This window comes from Meriones unguiculatus, chromosome 15 (genome assembly GCF_030254825.1).
Source record: "Meriones unguiculatus strain TT.TT164.6M chromosome 15, Bangor_MerUng_6.1, whole genome shotgun sequence".
In the NCBI taxonomy this organism is placed as follows: domain Eukaryota; kingdom Metazoa; phylum Chordata; class Mammalia; order Rodentia; family Muridae; genus Meriones; species Meriones unguiculatus.
The window spans coordinates 76657278-76672701 of record NC_083362.1 but is presented as its reverse complement, the minus strand read 5'-3'; the positions used below and the strand labels follow the sequence as shown (position 1 = coordinate 76672701).

Here is a 15424-nt window from a genome sequence, read left to right as displayed (position 1 = left end):
GAGGAGAAGTTGAGGGCAAGTCCAGCTCAAAAGCGGGCACCGGCCTGGGCCAGCCATGAAGGGAACTTCTGCTGAAGAGCTCTTTCTCCCATTCCATACTTGTTCCTCCTCGGAACAATCCCCCAGTAGGCACCTTTATAAAGGTTTGGTGGCATTCCTCAAAGACTCAGGTAGAACCTGAGTGCTTGTGCTTGGTTCCCCAGTGCTTCCTTCTGGCTTAGTACTTCTGGCACCTCCACCATACCTACAGCTGACTCAGTTGAGCGGCCACATTTTGGGCCAGGAACCTCAAACATCTTATCCAATTTAGTCCTTTAAGCAATGCCAGCAGGCAGGTAATTTTACCTCCTTTTAAAATGCACAGAAAGGGAGATGGCTCCGCAGCTAAGAGCACTGGTTGCTCTTGAAGAACCCAAGTTTGATTCCCAGTACCCAGCATCTACTTGGCAGCACACAACTATCTGAAATTCCAGTCCCAGGGAATCCAATGAATAAATAAATAGACAAATAAATAAATAAATAAATAGAATCAAACAGACTTTGGAGCCACAATAGTTGGCATGTAACCCCATAGTCTAATTGCTATGTGGTGTAACACAAGCCACCTGGCTTCCCTGAGCCTGCCTTTGTATTTGTGTGTGCACATATGTGTGGATACATGTGTTTGCACGTGAATGTGGATTTTTTTTTTTACTTTACTACTTTGTGAAAATTATGAAGAATGTGTTTTTTAAGTAATTTAATAATGGTGAAAAGCAAAAAAAAAAAAAGAAAAGAAAAGAAAAGAAAAGAATTAAAGGTGCAGAAATGAGTGGGGGGTCCTTCAGCCCCATGGTACCTCCCAGGAGAAGCTGGGGCGGACAGAAAGCTTATGGCTGGCTCCAATGAATAGGTGAGCCCCAGGACCTTGGTGCAGAAAGGACACTGGAACCAGGCACAGTAGCCTTCAGGAATGGCACTGCTGCCCCAGTGTCCCACTATAAACAGAGCCTGAGGCTGAGATCATGGCGCTTGATGGAGGATTGTGACTCAGGAAAAAGTCAGAGGAAAGGAGTAGAGGACAGAGGGGAAGAACAGCTCAGGTCAGATTTCCTGGCTGACCATAGCTGTCCGTGCTGTGGGGACACCTGAGCACTGGACAGTTGGAGCCTTAGGAGCATATAACCTGGGGGGGGGGGCAACTGCCCCCTTCACCTGCCTCTGGTCAGAGCGTTCCCAAAACAGCCACAGCCTCTCAACAGCACAAGTGTCTGTGAGTAGAGACCTGGGGAGCCAAGTTTGACATGTGCCTACCTGTGCCAGGCAGAGGCCCAGCAGCTTCTCAAGCTAGCCCAGAAAGGTGGAAACTGAGCAGGCACAGTTCCCATGACTGGGTCTATCTTCCAGACACTGACACTGGAGTGTGTCTCTGTCTTCAGGATCTAGGGAGCCTTAATGTCAAAGGAAGCTTGGGCATAAGAAAATATCATTCACGCTTGGAAGCTTTTTCTTGCAAGGCAACAGATTAAAAAAAAAAAAACAAAAAAAAACAAAAAAAAACAAAAAAAAAAAAAAACCAAAAAAACGCATCTTCATGGAGGTGCCATAAAAAAAATAGCTGCTTTTGGAACCCATGTGGCCTAGGAGAATATTGTTTCCACTGTGTAGGAAATGAGCCTGCCTGCCAACAGGCAGTGTACCTGCTGAGCCCTCAAAGAGACTCATCAGAGCAAGCACCTAGCAAGCTTTCCAGTGGAGACCTGAGCAGATCCCCAGCATACATGATGCCCCCCCCCCCATCATCTGTGCCCCAGCCAGTTACTCAGAGGTCACAGGGAACTTGAAAAGGCCCATGCTACACCCAGAGCCAGGACCACTCATCAGCCCCTCAAAGGCCATACCTAGGGGTCATGTTTGTTATGGAATACAGAGGGCTCCCAGGTAGGGGTCAGGGCCTCCAACACAGAGGATGCTCTGAATTCCACTGTCTGAAATGCTCATACACAGTTTTTCTATTTTTCTAGGTTCAGGCAATCTCTGTTGGTGCCTTGTGTTGTGATAAGTTTAGGAGTCTGTGGGGGAAGGCCTCACTGGCCAGCACTCAGCATGATTGCTGTGGCAAAGCCCCTCGAATGCCGCAGCAGCTTCTCCCAATCAACAGAACAGAGTCCCAGTCTGGAGATCAGAAGCCCACAGCTCTGGTGTCCCCGAGGTTGGCATCTCCTTCGTTGGTTTATAAATACCACATTCTTCCTGCCCTCATATTGGTTTATAAATACCACATTCTACCTGTCCTTCTGTGGATCTGCCTCAGTCACCACCTCTTTATAAGGGCACCAGTCACATTGGATTGGAGCGCTCTGATAACCTCATTTTGACTTAAAGGCCTCTCTCTAAATATATATTTTGAAGTTGAACTTGGGTATATCAAAGTGGCTAGAGACCCAACTTAGACCCTAAGTCCTAGTTCTTCCATCCAGCTGGCCATTTGGTCAGGGGTCAGGGTGGGGCAGGGTAGCTAGTACAGGGCACTCTCCAGCTGACAGCACCCAGGCCTCCTGCATGGCTGCTTCTAGCAGACTATTCGAACATCACACAGACACCATCATGCGGAGAGGGCGGCTTATCCCTGAGAAAGGTGGAGAAAGGAGGACTGTAGAGCCTGTAGCCTAGTCCTGGGTCCTGTTAGGACTACTGAGTCACTGACATGAGGGCCTGCCTCATTCACAGCCCCTGACTGTCAAACAACCAAGCAGGAAGGAGCCAGAATGTACCCAAGACCTGCAGGTCCAGGGCAGCAGCCTCAGGCCTCTGGAAACAAGGTCCCGTCTGGACTCCACAACTGCAAAGGTGTTTTATTTCCTGGAATTTTCAGATCAAAGGACACTGTTTTAAGACTCTGGGCTGCTATTCCCATTTCTGTGAGGAATCATAACGGGCAACAGTCAATTACTATCAGTGTGGGCAAAGAACCAGAAAGAAAAGGGCTGCGTTTCCCTCGGCAGCAAGACCCATCGGAAGGCTGTGGGCTGACAGTCCCACAGCTCGTGAGTTGTTTGAGACACACTTGGTCCCGACAGAAAACGCCAAGGCAAACTCCTCCAGCTGCAGACGCAGCAAGTCAACCCTGGGGTAAACTTTCAGCAGGACATGGGTGTCCCAGGGCTTTCTGAGGCCGTAAGAAAGAAGACACCCCAGGCAGACAGGGCAGCTCTGCCTCTGAACTCAGCAACTGAGAGGCTGAGGCAGGAGGATTGCTGTGAGTTTGAGCCACATGGCAAAACCATGCCTCAAAACAATAAGAGCAAAAAAGACACCCCAAATCCTCTGTTCTGGACTAGTGGGGGCCATTTCTCACCCTATATCAACTATGGATCCTGGCTGCCTCCTATCCACCATTGCTCTCTGCCACCTTCTTCCTCAAAAAACACTGAAATTGGGGGATGGAATGTTCCAGAAGAAAGAGACACTTCACAGTCGGTTCCACTCACCTCACTCCCCTTCCCCTTTAAGAGAGCTGAGGGTTGCTTGGGTTTTATATGTAAGTGTATAGGAAGGCCACCCACACATTAGGAAGCTGAGGTTGCCAGAAAACAAAATTCCCAGACTTCAAATACCTCCGTTCCTGGAACAGAAGCTCCATCTGACCACTGAAGGTTGATCCTCAGCTCCAAGGCTGAGCTCACAAACATTGCTGAAGGAGTCCCTCAGTGGGGAAGACCCCTCTCACTTCCCAGCAGGCCACAGTGTCTCCCAAGCTCCAGATGGACAGCATGGAGCCCAGAGCCCTGGGCCCCAAAGACTTTCACCACAGGGGGAACACCAAGCCTCCAGACATTTCTAGTCACGCTGCACTTCAGCTCAGATACATGAAAAAAAAAAAAAAAAAAAAAACACCAGAGGGAGCAAAAGTAACATATCAAGCACCACATGGGCCATTCCAGGCAAAATATCTATTATGGGATGGGAGATGGTTCTATGAGCAAAGTGTATGCAAACATGAGGACCCTGAGTTCCATCCTCAAAACCCACTTTTTATAAAAAGCCAGGCCTGATGGTGCATTACATTCCACTCAGTCTAGCCTAGAGAGCAAGGTCTGAGCCAATGAAAAGCTCTCAATGCTGTCCCTTGCTCTCAGGCATTTACACCTGTGCCCCTGCAAGCGCGCGCGCACACACACACACACACACACACACACACACACTGTTTCTCTCTAAAAAACAAATAAACAAACAAACAAAAAACCTCACCAAACCATATTCCAAAACAGGTTGCAAGTACATTGAAAAGCCAGCTATGAAAATGCACACACACACACACACACACACAGAGTTTTAAATAGTATGTGGTTGATATCTGTCCCTTTCACTAAAAGACAGGGCTCCCTGGAGCTGGAGCCAATCACCTCTACCTCTTGGTCACTGTGCCCAGCTCCCAGCCATGTCCCACTCCAAGAAAGTGCTTGATGTGTAACTACAGTGGGTACCTTCCTGCCTCCTGTCCTGGGGGCACCAATCCCCAGTGCCAGCAATAGAGTGCTGATCACAGACAAGCCAGGGAGTGTGGCGGGCACAGGCACAGGTCTCCTCTGGGCTTCCAATGCCAGCAGAGCAGCAAGCCGCCAGACTCCCCCACATTTCCCAGGAACCCCCCAGGGAGTCAGGGTCTACTCAGGAGTCAGCTGGTTCCGGGCCTAGCTTGCGGTGCCTAAGTGCAGACACAGTGACCACTCTCTGCTTGTTTCCTAACACCATCAACAAAAGAGGAAAGCAGATATGCTAGGATGGTGACCAGGACGGCCAGACAGGACCTGCACTTGACTAGTGCCCCTTTACGAGCACCACCACTCTGATGGGTGTGGGAACCTTGTGTAGAAGGGGCCACACTCATGCATTGTGCTTGGGTCTCCAGGCCTACTAACACCACAAGAGACCATCACTCATCCTGGGCCAGGCCAGGTATCTGTTCCAGGCATGAGCTATCAAGGCAGCGGAAGCTCTTGAGTGTGCCCCAGCCACACTCAGAGAAGCCCCACAGGCCCAGCCCGTGCTGCCATGGGAAGTTCTGACATTCCAGGAACTCTCTTTCCAACTTTACGTGGATACTTTACAGCTCCCGGCCCTCCAGGCTTGGCAGAGAGACAGGAATGCCTCTCCCCTTCCTCCAGGGTGGGCCTGGACGGTGGAGGAGGGGTCCACAGCCCTCCATGCCTGCACAAGCCTTCAACTCACCACGGCAGCTTTACAACAGGGTGGTGGGCCTCAACGGGGAAAGCGTACTGCTGAAGATCAATATCCCGGAGGATTAAGAAGCAGATATTTCAAGAACTGTGCGTGCAAACAGTCGAAAGGCAAATGGTTTTAGTAATGACTTATTAAAAGGTTTCTTCCCGGACTGAGAGTCCCAAAGCATATAAAGCCCAAACCACTTAGTACAATGAATTTAAGCACTGGGAGGCAAGTTCCACGCCGAAGTCTCCCCAAGGCTAAGCCAACAGCGGTTCCTAACGGGGGCCTGTTCTGGTTTTCGTCTCAGCTGCTCAGATTAGAGTCACACAGCCTCCCTCTCACCGTGAGAACAGACCCCCAGGTGTTGGGGTGCTACAGTGTAAGCCTTGAGAACCCACACTTGGGCCTGAGCTAGCGCCCACGGCTAAGTTGGGGTTGGAGTGGTGAGCTCTGAGGTCCTTCCACATCAGACTCTCTCCTTGGCCTAAAGCACTTGAGCTTCCTCCAGCCACACGTGATGGTGAATCTTCCTCGGGAATCTGATGAGACTCAACCACCCAGGTCATAGGTCATAGGAAAATGTGGTCAACTCACCCTAAGGTAGGACAGGCCGTGGAGAAGACAGGTCACTGGGGCTGAGAGCTGGAAGCACTGTTGTCATGCTTTCAAGGTGGTACGATGACCTTGCAAAGTGATTAATCTCCATGAGGTACAACGCAATACTCCTGCCCAAGCATAAGACTGGTACAGAGGCCGCACTCCCTAACGATGGGCAAGTGTAGGAAGCATTCCCTGGAGGAAGGTCATAGATGTAACACAGGGTGTAACACACACACATGCAGCCAGAGTTGGCCCCCAGGCTGTCTATACCAGGTCCAATCACAAATTGGGGCCCTGCCCCCACCACTACAGTGGAGCCCTGGCAAGCAGCAGGTATGGATAGGGTGACCCCACCAGACAGATAATCTAGAATTATAGATAGAAAACGCTGGTCTGTGGGGAGCCTTGAAGAGTGTCCATTTTACAAGACCCAGGAGGCACAGGTCAGTTTTCATAGGAAGGGAGGCCACCATCTGGCTTCTGCACCCCAAAACAGAAGCATCCATCTCAGTAGACAACCTGCCAGAAGCCAGAGGAGCTAGGAAAGCGAGCAATGGAGCCACACGTGTGAGCGGCTCAGTACTGACTCTGTGCCAAGGTAAATAGAGGCACTAACCTGATTTCCTTGACCTATAACGAACTCTGATTCAGTTAGGAAGCTGGCCAGGACCACCCTGACCTTCCCTTCCAGCGTGACCTGCCTTTAAGGACACCGCCCAGCCCTGACTACACCCACACCCAGCCCACAGCTCCTTCCTACAGCTGCCTCTTTCCTGCCCCCGGCCCCCAAAATACCTGCCTATTTTTAAACTAACAACCCTGTTGGAAAACCAGGAGAAACGGGGAACAGCATCCTTTCCTCAAGCCAGCTGTATCCCTAAGGGATTCTGTCACCAAGAGCCAACCCGCCCTATTGGGGAAGCTTTCTCTTCATGCGCAGACATCTCCTCCTCAGCTCTCCCTGCTGGGTTGTGCCATCCATGTCTGTGGAAAGGCTATGAGCCCTGTGAGCATGTCTTTATCCACACAGGGCCAGGTGTGGTGCTCTGACCATGAGTCTGCTCAAAATGCACTGGACAGACAATCCTGGGGAACATGTTTTGTAAGCACATAACTGGGGTCTCCCCTTGGAGGGGTGTCTGTTTCCCTCCACAAGGACTAGCCCAGGAGCCCACATGAGATGCATGTGGCAGCATTCCAGCAGGCAGCACCCTTTTCCACAGGGACTGCTGAACTGGGTCTGTCCAGCACTATGGTCCTTAAAGCAACCCTAAGAAGGTACCCCGGTCTCAGCAGATGTCTCACCAGCAGCAGCATCCACTACCACACATTCCTTGCTTTCTAAAAACCTCCAGAAAACATTTCATATTTACATTCTATTTCTTCCCAGTCCTGTAACCTGGGAAGAGAGAGAGCCTCACAGGGGCAGGGCCTAGAGGGAGAGCCAGCCTCACAGCTGGAGGACCTTGGGGTGGGGGTGTTGCCTCACAGGTGGAGGATCTTGGGATGGGGGGCCTCATTGGTGGAGGAGCTGGAGGACTCACAGGTGGGGAATCTGCAGAGAGAGCCTCACAGGTGGAGGACCTGGAGAGAAAGCCAGCCTCACAGGTGGAGGATATTGGGGAGGGGATGGGGTGAGGCTCACAGGTGGAGGATCTGGGGGAGGGGATGGGGTGAGGCTCACAGGTGGAGGATCTGGGGGAGGGGATGGGGTGAGGCTCACAGGTGGAGGATCTGGGGGAGGGGATGGGGTGAGGCTCACAGGTGGAGGATCTGGGGGAGGGGATGGGGTGAGGCTCACAGGTGGAGGATCTTTGGGGGGCTCACAGGTGAAGAACCTGCAAAGAGCCAGCCTGGTCCATGGGGCTCTACAGAAACAGAAGCTGAGCTGAAGGTCATGGTGCAGGATTCTTAGGGGATCCTGGGAAGGCAGAGCTGAGCACAGGGAGACGTGAGACTGATGCCTCCCTGGCCAAGCCCTGGCTGCTTCTCGTGGAGCTCCAGAACAGGCCACACTGGTCTCAGTGCCCGCTTCAGACAGCGGAAACCTGGTCTTTGTCTTTGGCCTTACTCACACGTAGTATGCCATACGTCCAACCCACAACAGGTGGACGTCTTTATTGAGCAGCCCCCAAAGGACCATCAGATGGAAGCCACTGCTTCCCACTCCTGGAAGCGGGGACGTGAGGGGCACCTGGACAAGTGTTCCTGTGACTGCCGCTGTGCAGCTGAGGGAGCTGAGGCAGTTAGCAGCGCAGATGTGTTACAACTGTAATGCAACAAAGGCGCAGAAAGGCGGCAGGTATGGTGGGATCCAGCCTCCATCCTTAGTACACTAGGCTTTCCTTCCGTGACCTCATCAAGCCTTTCTACGGCCTCTGTGTCATGGCTCTACGCTTTGCTAGGCTGTCTACTCTCTATCTTCTCACATACATTGAAAGGACACAGTTGCGGTTGTTTTAAATGTAAGCCACAATCTTCAATAGATTCTGTTTTGAATGTATGCTGTTCTAAAATTAAAAAAAAACATGAATGATTTCCCCATATGCCTATTTTTAAATATTTATTCATTTTTTATTTTATGTGTATATTTTTTTTGCCTCATAAATGTCTATCTACCTTACCCATGTCTCGTGCCAGCAGAGGCCAGAAGAAGGTGCTGGATATTCTAGAACTGGAGTTGCAGATGGTTGAGAATTGCCATGTAGGGGCTAGGAACTGAACCCCAGTCCTCTGGATGAACAGCAAGTGCTCTTACCCGATGAGCCATCTCTCTGGCCCCATTCTCCACCTGTTTTTAATCAGTTTTACTCTGAAACTATTTTTGGTCACTTTAGTGAATGATTTTTACCCAGCTAAAATGGCCAATCTCTATTCCAGGGATGTTTTCTGTTATTTATTAATGATCCCCTGAGTTCTAGGCTCTGTTGCTGTTGCACAGAGCACATCAACACACATGGAAAAAACAAAAAAAAAAAAAAAAACAAAAAAAAAAAAAACATGCCCCTTGTCATCAAAGAGTCAAGAAGGGGTAAGTAAGTAATTCATTCTATGGCAGGCAGGGGCTCCGTGCACAGCGCGCTCAGGAGTGCACTTGGTGATCTGCTCATGAGGGTTCCAGCTTTATCAATGAGGTAATCTTTTGATGAAGTCCTAGCTAAATGGACCACTGGACAACGGGGCGTGGCCATAGGAAGTGGGTCACTAGGAATATGACTATGAGGCATGTGCCTTGTCTGTAGGCCTTTCCTCCCCATCCTTCTGCTTCCTGGCTAGCACAGTGTGTGCAACCCATGCTTCTGCCAAAATGACACCCTGCCTCATCACAGGCCCACAGCAATGAAGCCAACTGAGCAAAGACTAAAAACCTTGCGACCAAGAACCACAGTTGCTAACCCTCGGAGGGGTTCAGAGAGGCATGTCCCCAACCTGTTGGCCCCTGGTTCCTTTTCTTCAGAGAACCTTGATGTTGCTTGCTTTGCCCTCCCACTGGACAAGGTAAGCAACCTCTGACCCTTTGACCATTGTCAATTTACTGCCCACAGTCCCTCTTATAACTACACCACACTGTCCACTTCAGACACATATGATTTTCCTGGGACTGGCAATCACAGGCCCCACTGCCTTGCCACACTTCAGATTAGCATGTGCTCCAATGTAGTTAATCATAGCCTCCATGTTTCTGAGCACAGTATTGGCCCAAGACTGGACACGTGACTGAACATAGCCGATCAAAGCCCTACCCTAAGGAAAGGTATTTAGTGGCTGTTGAGGGGATATCTCTTCTCCATGGACAGAGAGTGATGGTGTGGACCTGCACAGCTTGAGGCCTTTGCAAGAAGAGTTACCGGCAGGCAGAGTCAGGGAAGAAGCATGAGACAGCAAGGGAGAAAACATTGCTTGCACCAAGGCCTGCCCCAGAGCTTCCTATTGCTTCCCATCATAGGAACGAACATGCCTGACCCCACCATTCTAGTAACCAGAGGCCTAAGCCGCCCAAGGTGTATTTTCTGCAGGATCCCTGCTGAGAACTATGCCTTGTGCTGGCCACACTGATGCCAACACAGACATCAGGATGGGATGACATCAGAGCTCTCTCTACAATGGGGCCCTCACAGAAAATTCCACTCAACAGCAGCCAGGCACTGTCCATATGCCGAGGACAGGAGATGGAAGCCGCAGGTTGCTGATAAAATCCTGATGTCCCTGGGCTCTGTGCTTCAAACAAGCCCTCATCAATATCTGTAACTTTGAACTGTTCATAAAAAGCTCTAATTAGTGTGACACTTCACATGATTTATTCACGCCCATCACGAAATTAGGAAGGCCTCAGATCTCCTTCAAGCTGGCCATGCAGTACCGTCACACCATCAGTCAGAATAAATAATAATAATAATAATAATAATAATAATAATAATAATAATAATAAAACCGTGGCAGGGCTCCCAAGGAGCAAAGGACATCCTGGTTGTTTGCCCCTAGGAGTTGGTAGGAGTGGGGAGAGGAAGATTCTGGGGAATGAGAAAGAGGAGGAGAAGGAGGAGATGCTGCTTCCAGAAGGAATACATTTGTGCATGCGCTTTGATCCTGCAATAATTTTTATTTGTTTTAGCCACATCCTTTTCACTGCCTCACTCAGCTAAAGGTGCTTTAAATTAGATGGAGCTAGGAAATGCTTCTCCCCACCCCCATGCTCCCCTGCCACCAGCACCACACAGGCCATGGGCTTCAGTCAGCGGGAGATGTGTAATCACGCCACTCTCGCATGTATCTGGGATAAATCGAGACAAACTCAGAGGCACCGCATGCATTTGGAATGCTCTTTGCTCTGGGCTCCCAGACCGTTTGGCGGTCGGCTATGTCCCAAGACAAACAAGAAGTGGCCTGTTTAGCCACTTCAGCAAAAGCTCCTGGTGAGCCTCAGTTCATCTGGCACTGACTGAATCTGCTCAGGTCAGTCTCTGTGGTCACCTGGCCCCCTGTCTTGCCTTTCTGTGCTCCCAAGTCATATAGGCTGCTATCCAGGGCCTTCTTTCAGATGTCATCCTCCCTACTTTTGGTAGAATAGTGCAAAGGCCTCAGAGCCTCTGAAGACAGAACATGCGAATGAGGACCGCGCTTCATCATTAAGAACCCAGGACTCCTATATAAACCTAGCTAAACAGAGCCTGGCCAGCTCCTAGAATGGCCCTTTCAGCACTCATATTAGAGAAGATGCCCCAGCACCCATTAAAGAATGTCTGAAATCAACTTCTTACTCTTCAAAACCTCTACTCTTTGCCAGCCTAGATCCCATGACCTGCCATTTGCCCCAGCTTCCCTGGCATGCTGGCCTCACCTGCACCTTTAAGATGTCATTGTGTCCATCTCTGCATGTGGGAGATGCCACCCCTCTGCCTCCGCACAGCCAGGCACAGCTGCTGGGCGCGGGGGAGAGGGTCTCTGGATGGAGGTGAGCTTCCACAGCACCGTGCTCTGAAGATACATATGCCCACCCCAACCTCTTGCCCAACACAGCAGGTGCCCCACAGCCATGGACTCTGGGTTATAGACTCTAAATACATCTATTCCTACACAGCATTTATTTGCCATTTTAAAAGATAGCACAGCAGTGTTTTGTTATGTAGCCCAGGGTGGCTATCCTCCTGCCTCTGTCTCCAAAGTAGCGGCATCACCAGCATGCACCACCAGACCTGAATCATAGCATCTATCTTCCTGTGACACCCTTAGCCTCTTACAATGACAAATGAGCTGATCTTTGTCACATTCTCCAACAGTTTTAACAGTCTGTTGGCCGTTGGGTGTTGTTCCTATTGGCTGGCAGGCATCTCTCTCCCCCGGTGTAACAGCACCCAATTCCTGACCTCGAACATTGCCTCTTCTCTGTTGCATTTTTGTGTTGGGAAGAAAATCCCAGGGAATGGGCTTCTATGGCTAAAGGGACCAGCCCTGAGCATCTGCTTGCGGACGTGAAAGAGCTGGGGAATGGGGTGTCCGCGCCTTCCCTCTAGGGCTTCCTCCCGTCTCTGGTCTCTAGAGGCCAGCGTCTCTGTTATTGCATGCCTCGTTGTCCATCCGAGTCGATTCAGGAATCATCTCTCTCGCTCTCATCCATACATGCAGCATCAATCCAAGGACACCATGAAGGGATTCAGCCACCACAGGTGAATATTTTTTTAATCTTCTTCTATTGTTTCCTATGCATTTCTCTTGATCCCCATCTCAGAGCAGTAATGCTAATTTTCAATTTCTAAGAAAGCCCTTCATTCCATCTTAGTTTTATGTGTTTTAATGCATTGGCATAGAACGTGTTGCAGGAACCTTATCGTTCCTACATGTTCAACTGGATCCCACATTGTCCACACCCTTGTCATGCAGTTGAGTTACTAAGCAGTTCTAGTCAATGGACAGGAGCAACACATCTTAGTCAAAACATAAGGAAGTTAACATGCGACCCTCCAAGCATCTCCTCCCCGGCTCTGCTGTCCCAGATAGCAGTTTCCGTCATTGTGGGTCCCTGCACATCCACATGGAATAGAGTCTGGGCAGTCCTGCCGGGAGCATAGGAAGGAACAGGCCTAGCTCCGGGTAAATGCTGAGACCCCATGTTCTGGCTCATCCCCAACATCAACTACTTCAGAGTCCTGCCTCCAAACATCTTCTGCTCCTGACTTCCCGCATGTCTTTCTGCCTTCCTTAGACGCCAGTCTTCAGGCATTTGTTATAGGTATGGGAAGGTAGAGGAATGCTAGCTTTTAGGTAAACATGCTCCCCCATGGGCAGATAATTGCCCCAAGTACAGTGACCAAGACGCCCTTCCCTCTTTGAAGTCCACCTGCAGAGCCCTAATGGGAAACCTGCCCTACCCCATGGCATCTCTGTAAGGATGGTACTCGAATGATGGCTGCTCTCCCTGGCCTGGAAGTACTGAGAGGTCAGCATGTCTGAGGGAGGTTTTGTCTGGTCACTGCCTCATCCTGATGGGCAGGAACCTTGCTCCAAGGTAGCATGTTTCAGAAACTCTGCAAACCTTACCATGAGCCAACACCAAGAGTCAAGACTCAGGGAACAAAGGCTTCCTGAGAAAGGCCAAGGGGTGTGCCGATTCCATCTGATGAACAAAACTGGAAAGAAGATGAGCACTGTGGTGGAAAAGCCTTGGGCAGAAGCTCATCAGCATCAGCCCCTGGAAACCCAAGCCCAGGATCCACAAACAACACCCTTCCTGCCACATTGCACCGGAAAACCCCAGCTCTGCCCCAGGCCCTGATTAGGGTCTGACTGTGGTCCACCCAGGAGGCTGGGCAGGAGACAGGCAGATACCACTGGTCACTGGTCCCACACCAGAGGAAGCCCCACACCAGTGCCCATGGCTGCACAGTGTACTCCTCTCCCACACCAGGTGCATCTGCCATAAAAAGTGTCATTGTGGAGGGTTTTCAGGAAATGTGGAAGAGACTAAGGGAGTTGTTGCTGAAGGACTCTTGTGATCTGTGGGCACCCTCTGAGGAAAAAAAGGAAGATGCCACTGGAACCGTCTTCTTCATCAGTGCCACCATCCTTCTCTTCTGTGTTACCTTCAGTGCCAGCTGATATTGTCAGCTCATCCCTCCTCCGATGTCTTACATCACTTCCCAGGAGATGAAGTGTATTCTTCACTGGTTTGCCGGTTGGCCAGGTCCCCAAGGGGGAATGTTTTCTACAAGGCCTGGTGGCCAAGGCAGTGCCGGGAAAGCTACAGCCACTGCTAGGTGGTCTGGAGCAGCTCAGTGTATCTGGGGCAAATCGACCCCTTGTATACTCGAGTGTCAGCGACATCTTTGGGATCAGTGGTTTCGAGGCTGGGCTGAGCAGGAGCGCAGTGAGTTTCTCAGGCAGCTGAAAGTCAGTGAGCCAGATTTCATAGCAAAATGTTGCCAAGCAATGGCTGCTACTGCTGGTAAAGACTGACAGGCATCCAGATCAAGAAGACAACGTGATCAAGCCAAGGCTGTAACTGCAGTGAAGACGGGTGCAAGCGTGTCCCTTAAAGCTTTGCCCGGACTGCCGGGCCAGCGGGCAGTGCATCTTTTTATTCCAGTGCTCAGGAGGCAGCAGCAGCCTGGTCTACATAGCACATCTCAGGCCAGCCAGTGCTGCAGAGTGAGACCCCGCCTTAAAAAGGAAGAGCTCATGCCTGAAGTCCACGATGAGTCCCAGCACCGTTTCTAACTCAACATGTCACCTGGCTTCCGTAGACGTGATCCATTTAAGCAAACCTGATTGTGTCAGGCACCTGCTTATTTACCGGAGATACCTAAATCCCAAGAATGGCTGCTTGTGTTACTATAACCAGAAAGAACCTATATCTTGTAACTCAAGCCTACTGCTGGCCCAGATGTGACATTTACTGCATTTACCCAAAACTTGCATAATTATGTGACTTCCCAACCATTGGACGACTTAATAAAATTAAGTGGTGATTTAATAAAATTAAGAAAAAAAAGTGCCATTGTGTAAACACGTCTGTCTTCAGGCTTACTTACATTGTATCTTTCCCCTGACATTAACATTCAGTTGACTTCTGCTTCCCTGTGGCAGACTAAAGAGTGTGTAACCCCTGACACAAATCCCACTAAAATGAGAAAATAAACCAGGAAATGAGGCTATACTTCCCAAAGCTCTGAAAATAGAGGCTTAAGGAGGCCTCATGATGCCAGACCCAACCTAAGGCCGGGTCTGAAACAGGTGCCGCTGGAAGCCTCAGCAAATGCCCCCTCCAGCTTGCTGCCCTGCAGCTTTGTTCTGGCCTCTCTTACTCCCACCACCGGCAGTGCTGACGAAACAGCCTCAGAGAAGCCCCCATCTCCCTCCATTCGCCCACCCACCCACGCTCACCCCTGCATCAGCACTTTGTACTGGTGGTCTAGCTAGAACAGTGTACAATCAGGGCCCACCCCAATGGCTGGGCCCCAAGGGGACACCCTGTGCACCTGACAAGACACACAGAGCCAATCAAAAGCCTGCCTCTGCCATGTCCCACTGAGGGCTGATGCATGAACTTTTCCAGCACCCTGGTGGACTGTCACCCCAGTATTCAGCAGAATCTCTAAAGACGAGGGAGGCTGCCAGCTGTTGAAGTGGGATGCAAGTGTTTTAGAAAGATGGCCTTCTGAACAAGGGCTTGGACTACTTGAAGTCTCGGAGACAAGGTTTTGGGGAAGTGCCATAGTTGATTGCCAGGAGGTTTAGATTGGAATTCCAGCTCCGATTGGCCAGCTGCATGACCTCAGACAACCCATCCACCATCTCCCAACCCCAGCTGTTTCTGACAAGGACATAAAATCTACCTGGGCCAGGCATAGGATGTAACCAGGTGTCCCATGCCTAGAAGCCAAGTCTCGGTCAGTGGTGGATGTCCCCCTGCAGTCATCCTAGCTGACTTCTGGGTGATCTAAGGCATGGTGTGTAGACAACAAGAGACCCCCCCCCCCATTCCTCCCAGCAATCCCCACTTCTCAAAAACTCCAGCTGGCCCTGCAGAAGACACTGAGAATGGGATGCCCTAGCTCTATGGACAGATAAGCGGGTGGGCTAATTTCCCTGAAAGCAATCCCTGCAGAGGCCATCCTCTAAC

At 50.5% G+C, this 15424-nt stretch overlaps 1 pseudogene; it reads left to right on the top strand.

Moving 5' to 3' along the window:
- The first annotated feature begins 13330 nt into the window (after positions 1 to 13330).
- Positions 13331 to 13758, top strand: LOC110554302 (uncharacterized protein C14orf119 homolog; annotated as a pseudogene).
- Positions 13759 to 15424: the final 1666 nt, after the last annotated feature.